General features: G+C 41.8%; 1 long non-coding RNA gene across 1 annotated transcript; it reads left to right on the forward strand.

Moving 5' to 3' along the window:
- Window positions 1-5081: 5081 nt before the first annotated feature.
- LOC124665926 lies at window positions 5082-9677 on the forward strand. Its single transcript, XR_006990750.1, has 4 exons — window positions 5082-5565; window positions 7342-7450; window positions 8244-8291; window positions 9321-9677. It is a non-coding gene; the product is annotated as an uncharacterized LOC124665926 (long non-coding RNA).
- The last annotated feature ends 1552 nt before the right edge of the window (window positions 9678-11229 follow it).

Raw genomic sequence — 11229 nt, forward strand, 5'->3', positions numbered from 1 at the left:
AGAAGCAAACACTTGTGTAAACTGTGTGCATTGATTCTTACATATTTACCTATTGCACTTGTTATATTGCTTTATGTTGACAATTATCCATGAGATAAACATGTTGAAGTTGAAAGCAACAGCTGAAACTTATATCTTCCTTTGTGTTGCTTCAAAGCTTTCTACTAAGAATCAATTGCTTTATGAGTTAACTCTTATGCAAGTCTTATTGATGCTTGTCTTGAAAGTACTATTCATGAAAAGTATTTGCTATATGATTCAATTGTTTACTCATTGTCTTTACCATTGCTTCGAATCGCTGCATTCATCTCATATGCTTTACAATAGTATTGATCAAGATTATGATAGCATGTCACTTCAGAAATTATCCTTGTTATCGTTTACCTACTCGAGGGCGAGTAGGAACTAAGCTTAGGGATGCTTGATACGTCTCAAACGTATCTATAATTTCTTATGTTCCATGCTACTTTTATGATGATACTCACATGTTTTATACACACTTTATGTCATTATTATGCATTTTCCGGCACTAACCTATTGACGAGATGCCGAAGAGCCAGTTGTCTGTTTTCGGCTGTTTTTGGTTTCAGAAATCCTACAAAGGAAATATTCTCGGAATTGGACGAAATCAACGCCCAGGGTCTTATTTTTCCACGAAGCTTCCAGAAGATCGAAAGGATTACGAAGTGGGGCGACGAGGCGCCGACACCACAAGGCCGCGCGGCCTGGGTGGGGCCCGCGCCGCCCTTTGGTGTGGGCCCCTCGCGCCGCCTCCAACCCTACCCTTCCGCCTACTTAAAGCCTTCGTCGTGAAAACCCCAGTACCGAGAGCCACGATACGAGAAAACATACTGAGACGCCGCCACCGCCAATCCCATCTCGGGGGATTCAGGAGATCGCCTCCGGCACCTGCCGGAGAGGGGAATCATCTCCCGGAGGACTCTTCATCACCATGATCGCCTCCGGATTGATGTGTGAGTAGTTCACCCCTGGACTATGGGTCCATAGCGGTAGCTAGATGGTTGTCTTCTCCTCATTGTGCTATCATGTTAGATCTTGTGAGCTGCCTATCATGATCAAGATCATCTATTTGTAATGCTACATGTTGTGTTTGTTGGGATCCGATGAATATGGAATACTATGTCAAGTTGATTATCAATCTATCATATATGTTGTTTATGTTCTTGCATGCTCTCCGTTGCTAGTAGAGGCTCGGCCAAGTTGATACTTGTAACTCCAAGAGGGAGTATATATGCTCGATAGTGGGTTCATGCCTCCATTGAATGCGGGACGGTGACATAAAGTTCTAAGGTTGTGGATGTCTTGTTGCCACTAGGGATAAAACATCAATGCTTTGTCTAAGGATATTTGTGTTGATTACATTACGCACCATAAATAATGCAATTGTCCGTTGTTTGCAACTTAATACTGGAAGGGGTTCGGATGATAACTCTGAAGGTGGACTTTTTAGGCATAGATGCATCTTTGGATAGCGGTCTATGTACTTTGTCGTAATGCCACTGATTAAATCTCATAGTAGTCATCGTGACATGTATGTGCATTGTTATGCCCTCTCTATTTGTCAATTGCCCAAGCTGTAATTTGTTCACCCAACATGCTATTTATCTTATGGGAGAGACACCACTAGTGAGCTGTGGACCCCGGTCCATTCTTTACATACGAAATACAATCTCACGCAAACTTCGTTCTTTATTGTTCTTCGCAAACAAACATCATCTTCCACACTATACATCTAATCCTTTGTTTACAGCAAGCCGGTGAGATTGACAACCTCAGCATTACGTTGGGGCAAAGTACTTTGATTGTGTTGTGCAGGTTCCACGTTGGCGCCGGAATCCCTGGTGTTGCGCCGCACTACACTCCGCCACTAACAACCTTCACGTGTTCCTTGACTCCTACTGGTTCGATAACCTTGGTTTCATACTAAGGGAAAACTTACTGATGTGCGCATCACACCTTCCTCTTGAGGTTCCCAACGGACGTGTGTCAACTACACGCCAGCAGAGGCTATGTTGATCTTCTATAAACAGTTTGTGTATCCTTCTATAGACATGCCTTGGACTTGCATATGTTTCTGTTGTACCACTCTAAGGGATGTAATATGGGTGAAACGGTGTTTCACTTGTGTTATGTCAACGACTTACGTACTACACCATGCAGTGGTATGCGGGGTCACCGCAGATGAGGTGGCGGCGGCGGTGGTGGTGTTCGCCGGAGGAGGAGGAGGTGGTTGTGGTCGCCGGAGGAGGAGGAAGGTCGTCGTCGGAGGAGGTGATCGCCGGAGGAGGAAGACAGAAGAGGTGGTCGCCGGAGGAGGAGGATGTCGCCAGGTGTGGGTGGAGGAGGAGGAGGAGGAGGAGGAGGAGGGAGAAGGAGGAGAAGGGAGGAGAAGTGGAAGAGAAGTGGAGGAGAAGGTGCCCCCGAAATTCAAAATGGAGCTAAATAATTCTGTGGCGCATGGGCACATGGTGCGGCACATAAATTTTTTTCCATTTTTTATTTTTGCAGGAAAAATCTTGAAATTGCCATATCTTTTTACTCTTTTCGAATTTTGTGATTCTAAAAATTTGCTAACCGGTAAATCCGGGTGAATTTGGATGTAGAATTTTCTCCCGATCATTTTGATATATTGTGCGTTTTTTCGAGTTCGTATGCAACCACAAATCCAGTTTGATGATTTTGCAATGCAATTTTGGAAAAAAAAGTTGAAGTTTGTTAATTTTCAGTGTTACTAGATGACATAATACATGGGCACCTCGAAGGATTTTTTTTTAAATTTCTATCTATTTGTCTTGTATTTTACAGAGGTAAAAAGGCGATCCAGGGGGGTGGAGTTGCGTGGGGAGCGAAAAAACCCAGAAAGATTCTTTCTGTGGCGCATGGGTCAAGGCGCCACAGAAAGGCCACATTTTGTGGCCCATGTGTGTGTGGTGCGCCACAGAATGTCTTGTTTCTGTGGCGCACCTGGCGCCCGTGATTCTGTGCGCCACAGAGATAGAGAAACCAATTATTGGGCCTGGTCGGGGGTGGGACTCTCCATATTTCTGTGGCGCATGTGTGCCTGGTGTGCTACAAAAATACGCTATTTCTATGGCGCACCCTTTTTGGTTCTGTGACGCACGCAAAACTGATGCGCCACAAAATAGTATCCCACCTATAACTAGTTTCCTACTAGTGTGGACTTCGAACCTGCAACCCCTCGGAGCGTAACATCATGTATACTGTACCATTTGACAGAAGAGCCACATTTGTATATGTTAATCATCACTATCCCTTACATTTCCGGTCTGGCGCACTTTCATAATTATAGCTTTTCATGTTTATTGCCATTTTTTCTCTTTATTTTTATGCATAATCGACTACATAATATGTGTTGCTATATAGAGGAAATATGACCATGTCCATGATGTTAAATTACACCGCCTTTTTTGTTTTAATTATTTTTTAAAAATATACAAGTACTTCATTTTCAATCGAAATGTGTATCTTATGCACAAAAGAAGTATTATACTTAAATTACATTTTATTGCATTGTTATGTTTTTAAATATATATATATTTTTATGGGTTTTACTAATTTCCGGTCGACCTAGGTTGGGTTGTGTCGTAATTTGTGATAGTATGCGAGTTGCACGTTGGTTGCGACTAGCTAACTTGTTTCAAGTTGCAAACGGGGTTTCAATTGAGATTTTCTAGTTTCAAATGGATTATGCCTGAGTTTTTTTCTAGTTACAAATGGGTTGCAAGAGAGGTTTTTCAGTTGCAAGTGGAGTGTAGTTGTCATTATATAGTTGCAGGTGGGGTTGCACTTAAAAATTTTAGTTGCAAGTTGGGTTGCTACTGAGTTTTTTTGTAGTTGCAAGTGGGGTTGATAAATTTTTTCCACTTGCAAGTGAGGTTGCAACTGAGTTTTTATAGTTGCAAGTCGGTTTGCAACTGAGTTTTCTCACAAAATTGCAAGCGATGTTGCAACTAAGATTTTATAGTTGCAACTGGGGTTGACAATTTTTTTCCTGACTTGCAAGTGAGGTTGCAACTGAGTTTTTATAGTTGCAAGTAGGGTTGCAACTGGGATTTTTGCAATTACAAGTGAGGTTGCAACTGAGTTTATCATAGTTGTAAGTAGGTTGCAACTTAGCTTGTACAGTTGTAAGTTGGGTTGCAACTAATATTTATTTTCAGCTGCAAGTGAGGTTGCAATTGAGTTTCCAGTTGCAAATGGAGTTGCAACTGAGTTTCCATTTGCAAATGAGAATGCGACTAAGAAATTTCCGGTTGCAAGTCGGGGTGTAATTTTTCTAGTTACGATTGGGTTTGAAACTAGGATTTCTTTTTTCGTTTACATGTTAGTTTGCAACTGAGTTAAAAGTGAATTTTGTGTCGTGATTTCTTCGTAAATGAAAGTTAGGTTGTGTATGACAACTATCAAGTAAACTAGAACCAATACGCGGCAGCTAACCAACTAAAAAAAGACACGCAGACTATATAATGTAAAAGCAGTACGTGATGAAGAGAAATTACGGAGCGGGCCCCCAAATTCATTAGGACTTATGCTAGCGGCAACAATGCTCAGCTTTTCCGGGTGCACTCCCATGTACGAACGTGAAAAGGCACAAGGCATACATCGATACATCACGTCATTCGACTGTGCCCGAGCAACGTTCTCAGCTAGCTGAGCCGTAGAGACTCCCAATATTAGATACAATAAGTATTGCTGTTGCGATCCCTGGCTTCTCAGAGGTTTGACGGTGCGCGCATCGCCCGTGTGGGGCCGCCACCGCCCACCCTTTTTTTTCTGCGTTATCATCTCAGGTCTCAACTCGGGCTGATCCATTCGTCACCGCAATTGAGAGAGAGAAGAGCGGGACGGAGCTGTAGCATTGCCGTCCACCTCGCCGGAGCCGGCGACGCCGTGGCTCTCCGCGGCGGACAAAGGGACGGCGAACGAGCCACCGACGGGAAAAATACTTAGGGTGGGTGCGGGTGTGCAGGGTTCGCCGCCGCCGGAGATGAACGGGTTGCGGCGGACCTTGGGGGCGCTAGGGGCTGTGGAGGACCGGCGGAGGTGGAGCTTTGGGCAGTGCAAGGCGGGGGCGTTGGTGGTAAGTTCTTCTTATTCCTCTTCGTTCTAAGATGCCCCTGCAGGCTAGGGTTCCCGGCGGGCGGCGGCCGCCCCTACTACTCTCGCCCTCACGACCACCCACCAATGGAGTCCACCATGGAGAATGCCCAGTTGCCCACGTAGTGGGAGCGCCAAGCTGTCTGGAACCGGCGCGATTACTAGGGAGAGTGGTGGTGGCGGCATGGAGGTGGTGCCGTGGGGGATAGCCGCAGTTGCTGGGGCAGAGGTAGTAGTGGACATCGGCGTCGGCGCGTCGCGGATCTGCTGCGTGAAGGCTACTGAGGGGACGGCCTGGGAGAGCAAGGTGCGCATGTAAGGATGTCTGGGACCAGCCCTGTGGATCAACATGGTGCGCATGAGCGATGATGCTTCCTTGGTCCCTCCACCATGTCAAGGAGGCCTACATGTGCGGCTTCTGAACCAGTAATTTCCACCCCCTTCGTCAATTCTGCACTAATCCACCCATCCTCCTAGCTCTTTTCTCCATCCAAGTTCCATCCCTTGGTTTAGGGCTTTAGGCTGTCGAAAGGTGAACACTAAATTTTCTACTGATCTAGATATTATAGTGATGCTAAGTGCTATAAAAAGGGTAAAAGATTTCTTCAAAGAGATGGCAAAGTCGAATTAAAAATTGGAATATTAGAGCTTAGCTAATTAAAATATGCTAATATATGATACAACAAATGGTGTGCAACTTGCAGCAAATTAGTTCAGAGCTGATACAAAAATAGCTTTGATAATTTTCTATTGTCAGCATCTCAGATACTAAGGTTTTATTTTCGTGCCATTCCACTTGGTTTCACTATATGCAGTAGTTGCAAATTTATATATTGTGACGTTACCAATTAGTCCACATCGTTTGTTGGTAGTGAACAATTCTTGGCTATGGGGTGTCTCCTACCTAATTTCCTTTCTTATTTGAGAATATAGTCCTGCTGCAAATTCATTCAGTTCTTCTGCATTTTCTCTCAAAAATATAGAACCACATATTGTGGATGAATCAACTCTTGGTGCAAATACATATTATGAATTTAAAAATTCCCTTACTGCGATACCAACATCAACATTGACACTAGGGTTTGAGGGCCATGATGGCCATTTATGCAACCGGATGAGTTTCCTCTCGCTGATGATAAAAACATGGACATCAACTCTAGGTTTTAAGGCCGCCATGGCCACTCGATGCGTGTGTGGCTACAACATAAGGTGTATGTGATTTTAATCAAATCATTTATATCTTGGTTGGAGTTCTGATTTGTCTACAAACCCCATCAACGTTTACTTTACGTATTTTCAATGTCACTCGGTTATCTTATCCGTGCCATTTTTGCTCCTCATTCAGCAAAATCCATAGAAGCAGAAGCTGCTTAGTAATGTATTCAGAAAGTTTTTGTTAGTTCAGTACTTGCAAAAGGTTGCTCCATTTTGTCTGTAAGGTTGATGCTTTCATCGTATTTTCAGTAATATAGTTTCTTTTTTATGATATCTTCTATACATTAATATTATGTCTTCGGTATAACCTGCTCACAACTCATGATGTTCAAGAATAAACTTTAGCTGGACTTGAAGGAAACACGTCAATCCTTCCTAATTCACATCTCTTATTGTCTTGAAGTATCTACTTCGAAATGAATATGCATGGTACATATCTCTGTTGAAGACAAAGAGAAATATCTCATAAGAAGATCAGTACTTCTGGAAAGTTGAGCTCACTTGTTTTAGTTGTTTTTTGTATATCTCATAAAAAAATCAGTTTTTTAAATCTTAGATCCAGATTAGCAGCTTGTGAACTGGCCATGTTAATGTTACAGAAAATGATACGAGCTCACTTGGAGCAAAAAAATCAATTTTACTACAATTTTGCCTGCCATAGCATCAACACAGGTTTTGTCGGAATGAATTTAATTATGTCCTAATTATTAATGTTTACATTTAGATGTGTATCTTACTTTCTTTCTAGAGGATATGTGTTATCGAAGGCCACATGTAGGCAGAGATATTGTGTAACACTCTAAAGTTTGATGTTCTATAGCGGATTCTTTTCCACAAAATAAAATTAATGTTTGTACCTTTCACATGTACCCGTCATTCTGAAGTTTGATGTTCCCAAAGGATTTCTTTTTTACAAAACTTGGTGTATATCTGTATCTCTGATATATTCATTGGAATGTTTTTTTATTTTACTTCTGCTTTGTCAAGGCCATAAATATGTTGAGGCTAGGAATATTCAGCTAGGAAGATGGGAGTAGAAGAGGAGCAACGCGAGATGGCTTGTGCAACATGAATAGAGCTGCCGCTCCAACCAGAGGTGAGCTACTTCATCTTTGACTTTTTTTTCTGGTATTTTAGACATGATTTTACAAGGAGAGAAGGATATGCTTCTCTGGTGCACTAAAATTAGTCCTAAATAATTAGCTTCCATATGGAATTGTTGATGCCTGCAACTGATAAGATCCCGAAGTTTACTTATTAGTTGTATACTTTTATGATATTGTAGATGAGCTTGATCATTGGATGGGTTTATTTGATGTCTGATGGGGTGGCGGTATTGCCCGTCGTGATTTTGTGGAGTCGTTAACGGTCATGCTTAATAGATGTAATGTGTTGGTTAAGCAGTTCAGGATGACATAGGTTTCTCGCTGGCGAATTGAGCTTGCTGCTCAGCTATTCGGCATTAGAATTGCCGGGTCTCATTCGATCGATCCTAATGCCTATAGGCCCTCCTATGACACTTCAGTCGTCCGTCTTGATTCTTGGTGATTTTGATGAAAGGATATAACCTTTGCAAATCGCTCTTATGTTTTGCAGTATCCTTTGCTTTTCTACTTATAGTGATAAAGGTTTTTTGGGGGGTATGGAAGTATGTGAGTGTTGATGGTGGTGTATCTGGTGGTCGAGCTGAAGTTAGTATGTTGTAGTATTATACTGTTACAAATATCGTTATAGCATGGGTTCTTAGATAAGAAATTTCAGAAAGAAAAGTGATGTTGTTTTTTTGTTGAAACGACAACAGACAGTCTGAACATCATGCTATTATTTTTGCTTTTATCCACCATTTGGCTTATCCACCTGTGCTAATCTAGAGTGTATTTCCGTTATAGAGAACAAGCTTGTGAACTTCAGGCATTGTATATCTCTCCAAACCGCAGGTGCGGTACTTCTATCTCCCTGTAATTTTTATGTGCCTGGATTTACAGAACCTTGAGAGAGCGCTGGGCAATGAACTGAATCCTCTCTGCATACTTAACTCACGACACTCAGGTCGGTGTCACTGGTTGTACATGTTTGCATCCACCATGCGGGTGGCCACCACCACAAACTACTGTGGAACCTGGACCCTTGGGATGTGGCCTCTCTTGCGAGTCAGGAAGAGATGGTAGAATAGAAACGTAGGGAGATGGACTGTCGAATCAGAAAGTAATTTCTGCTACCTAACAGGAATGAGCAAATTGAATTGATCTCGAAGGCTTTTATTTTGTATTCTCATGATGATTCTACGAGGGGTCGGTTATACATCTGTGGCGCGTTAGCAAGTGCTAAATAAGTCTATCGTGTGTTAATTCAGTTGTGATTCAAAGTTTCATGCTACATAGCTTTTAAATTGGCATTCTCTTAGTTCAGTTTGAGTGGCAGTATAAAAAGTTGATCCGCCTTGCCAAGGACAAAAAGTCGAGCTCCTTATTGATGCCTCTTGTGTGTATCCTTTTTTTAGTATGATTCTAGACTTAAATATTCTTTTTCTAACTACAACTGTTTACTTAAAGGATTGCATGCCACAAGGACTTCAATAGTTGCAGTTATCCTATTGATAGTCTTCACCAATGCCCATGCTATCAACATGTATGGTTGCATACCTTACATTTTTCTATTTGGAAGGGCTATGGACCACAATCAATTGAACATAAACGGGGGCTATGTATGTTGTTGTGAAGCCTAAATTTTAAGTCTGTTGTTTAGTCTCCAAGCCCTATACACCAAATACTAAGAACTTCGATAGTGGGAATTCTGCAGATGGTATGTTCTGAACTTATAGGTGAACTTGGAGATGTTCCTATGGATCTCGATTATATGAAATGTTTCCTTGGTTGGCATTTCATGAGTTAATGACTTTCGTACTTTTCATGCGTTCTAATGTCTTCATGTTTTCCATCTCAACTTACTGCTTTTCCTTTTGGCAGGATGTAGATTCAGAACACTTTGAGACATCACCTCTTTATGCCAAAGGGAATTGATGATGAATTGATGATGATGTGACAACATGAAGCTAACAAGGTCTAGCAGATAATTATAATGCAGTGACGAGTGAAAATGAGAGAGCACTACCAGAGAAATGCTACATAACTTTTTAAGTGGCATTATGTTAGTTTAGTTTGAGCGCAAGTGTAAAAGTATGTCTTTCTCACATCCTTAAAAACGTTAAAAAAAAGAGCCCTTCACTGATGATTCTTGTGTGTATGAGTGTATCCTCCGGTTTTACTTACGATTGTAGACTTAGCATATTCACTACTATAGAACAATCAATTTTATCTTTATCAGTGTGAGATGGACAAGAGACGATTACATCACTGACATCATATGCACGCATCATGTTTTTTGAGTTAAAGTATAGACTGCACGTGATATATAGACCAGGTTCTTATTTATTGTGGTCATGTAGTCCACTATGATATATCAGACGTATAGATGTATTTGAGTGAAACAACGTTTGGCAGGCGGCGCGGCGAAGCGCGCTTGCCCATCTAGTAATATATGTCTTCCATCTCGTGTCACGTACATAAATGCTGAGATGGAAACATACTTATATGTGATGCTTGTGTTAGTTGTTTGTGTACGAAGGTAAAGGAGTATCTCGCAAGTATAAGTAAAAAGGAGTGGCACCACAAGGGATGGATTCTCTCATCTTCTCCAGTGTTATCTTTGGTTATGTGTTTCAGTGGGGTTTCTAGCTTTAAGATGTGGTGACCAATATGGCAAGTCGAGGGCTTGCGTTTGTTGCATGTTGGGAGGGTTGGTTGATCTTTCTAGGCGATTGAGATTGCATGCTTGGAGTTTAGTCTGCATGTGGGTTTGTTGTTATGGTTTTAGCCTGATTTATTCGTCAATTTACTAGACACTTTTCTTCTGCTTAATTAATAGATTGAGGCAAAAACACGATGCCTTTTCCCTGTTTTAGAAAAGAATATGACGTGTTGCATTGCACTTCACATGCTTAGCATAGGTTCGCAGACATATGTACGCGATAGACAGGTAGGAAAAAAGGCGATCTTTCATGACATGTTTGATGGATAGTGAGTTGGAAGAAACAACACACGCATGCATGGGCACACCGGCTGGCCTGGTCCGGAACCTCTGGAAAATTGCAACCATATTTTCTTCTCTTGTTTCCTAGCTAAATTCATGTGGGTTGGAGTTACGAAACTCTCGCACCGCACTTGGAATCCAGCAGGGCCATCTCCCATGGCGTTTCGGGCTCTTTTTGTCGCTTAGTTTGGTTCCCTTTTGCAGCCTAATGTCTTTGCATCATTCATAATAAGCTCACGGTAGAATGAAAGATGACCGGCAACCTGGCTAATGTTTGTTTTCGAAATGTCTATACATATGCTGATATGCAGGATTGGAGGACATTGGTCAGACTAAGGGATATAGCGCTTCGGGACAAGGACCTGAGAGAGGTTAGACGGCTACACGCGAGGACAAGAACTTCGGAGTAGTTCCACACCATCGTCATGGCTGCTATCGTCTTTTGCTAGAGCTATAATGTTGTTGTTTCTGGTTTTTCTTCTCGTGTAATGGGTGTATGACCTCGGGACTGGGGTAGGTCGAACCTGGTGTGGTTTTCGTTGTTGTATCAAACCTTGCTACAGTTGCCGTTGATGGATTTATAATTTTATATATAAAGCCAAGCCAAGTACATTTCGTTTAAAAAACATGACAAACAACTATCAGTCTATCATGCCTAGCAATGAGGAACCTCATAAAAAAGACAAAATATTGTAATAAACATATATACATTTATGTAGTACCCCATCCATTTCATATTAGTTGTCACTAAACAGATCGAGTGGGAATGTATGAATATAATATATA

Source organism: Lolium rigidum, chromosome 6 (assembly GCF_022539505.1).
Source record: "Lolium rigidum isolate FL_2022 chromosome 6, APGP_CSIRO_Lrig_0.1, whole genome shotgun sequence".
Lineage (NCBI taxonomy): Eukaryota > Viridiplantae > Streptophyta > Magnoliopsida > Poales > Poaceae > Lolium > Lolium rigidum.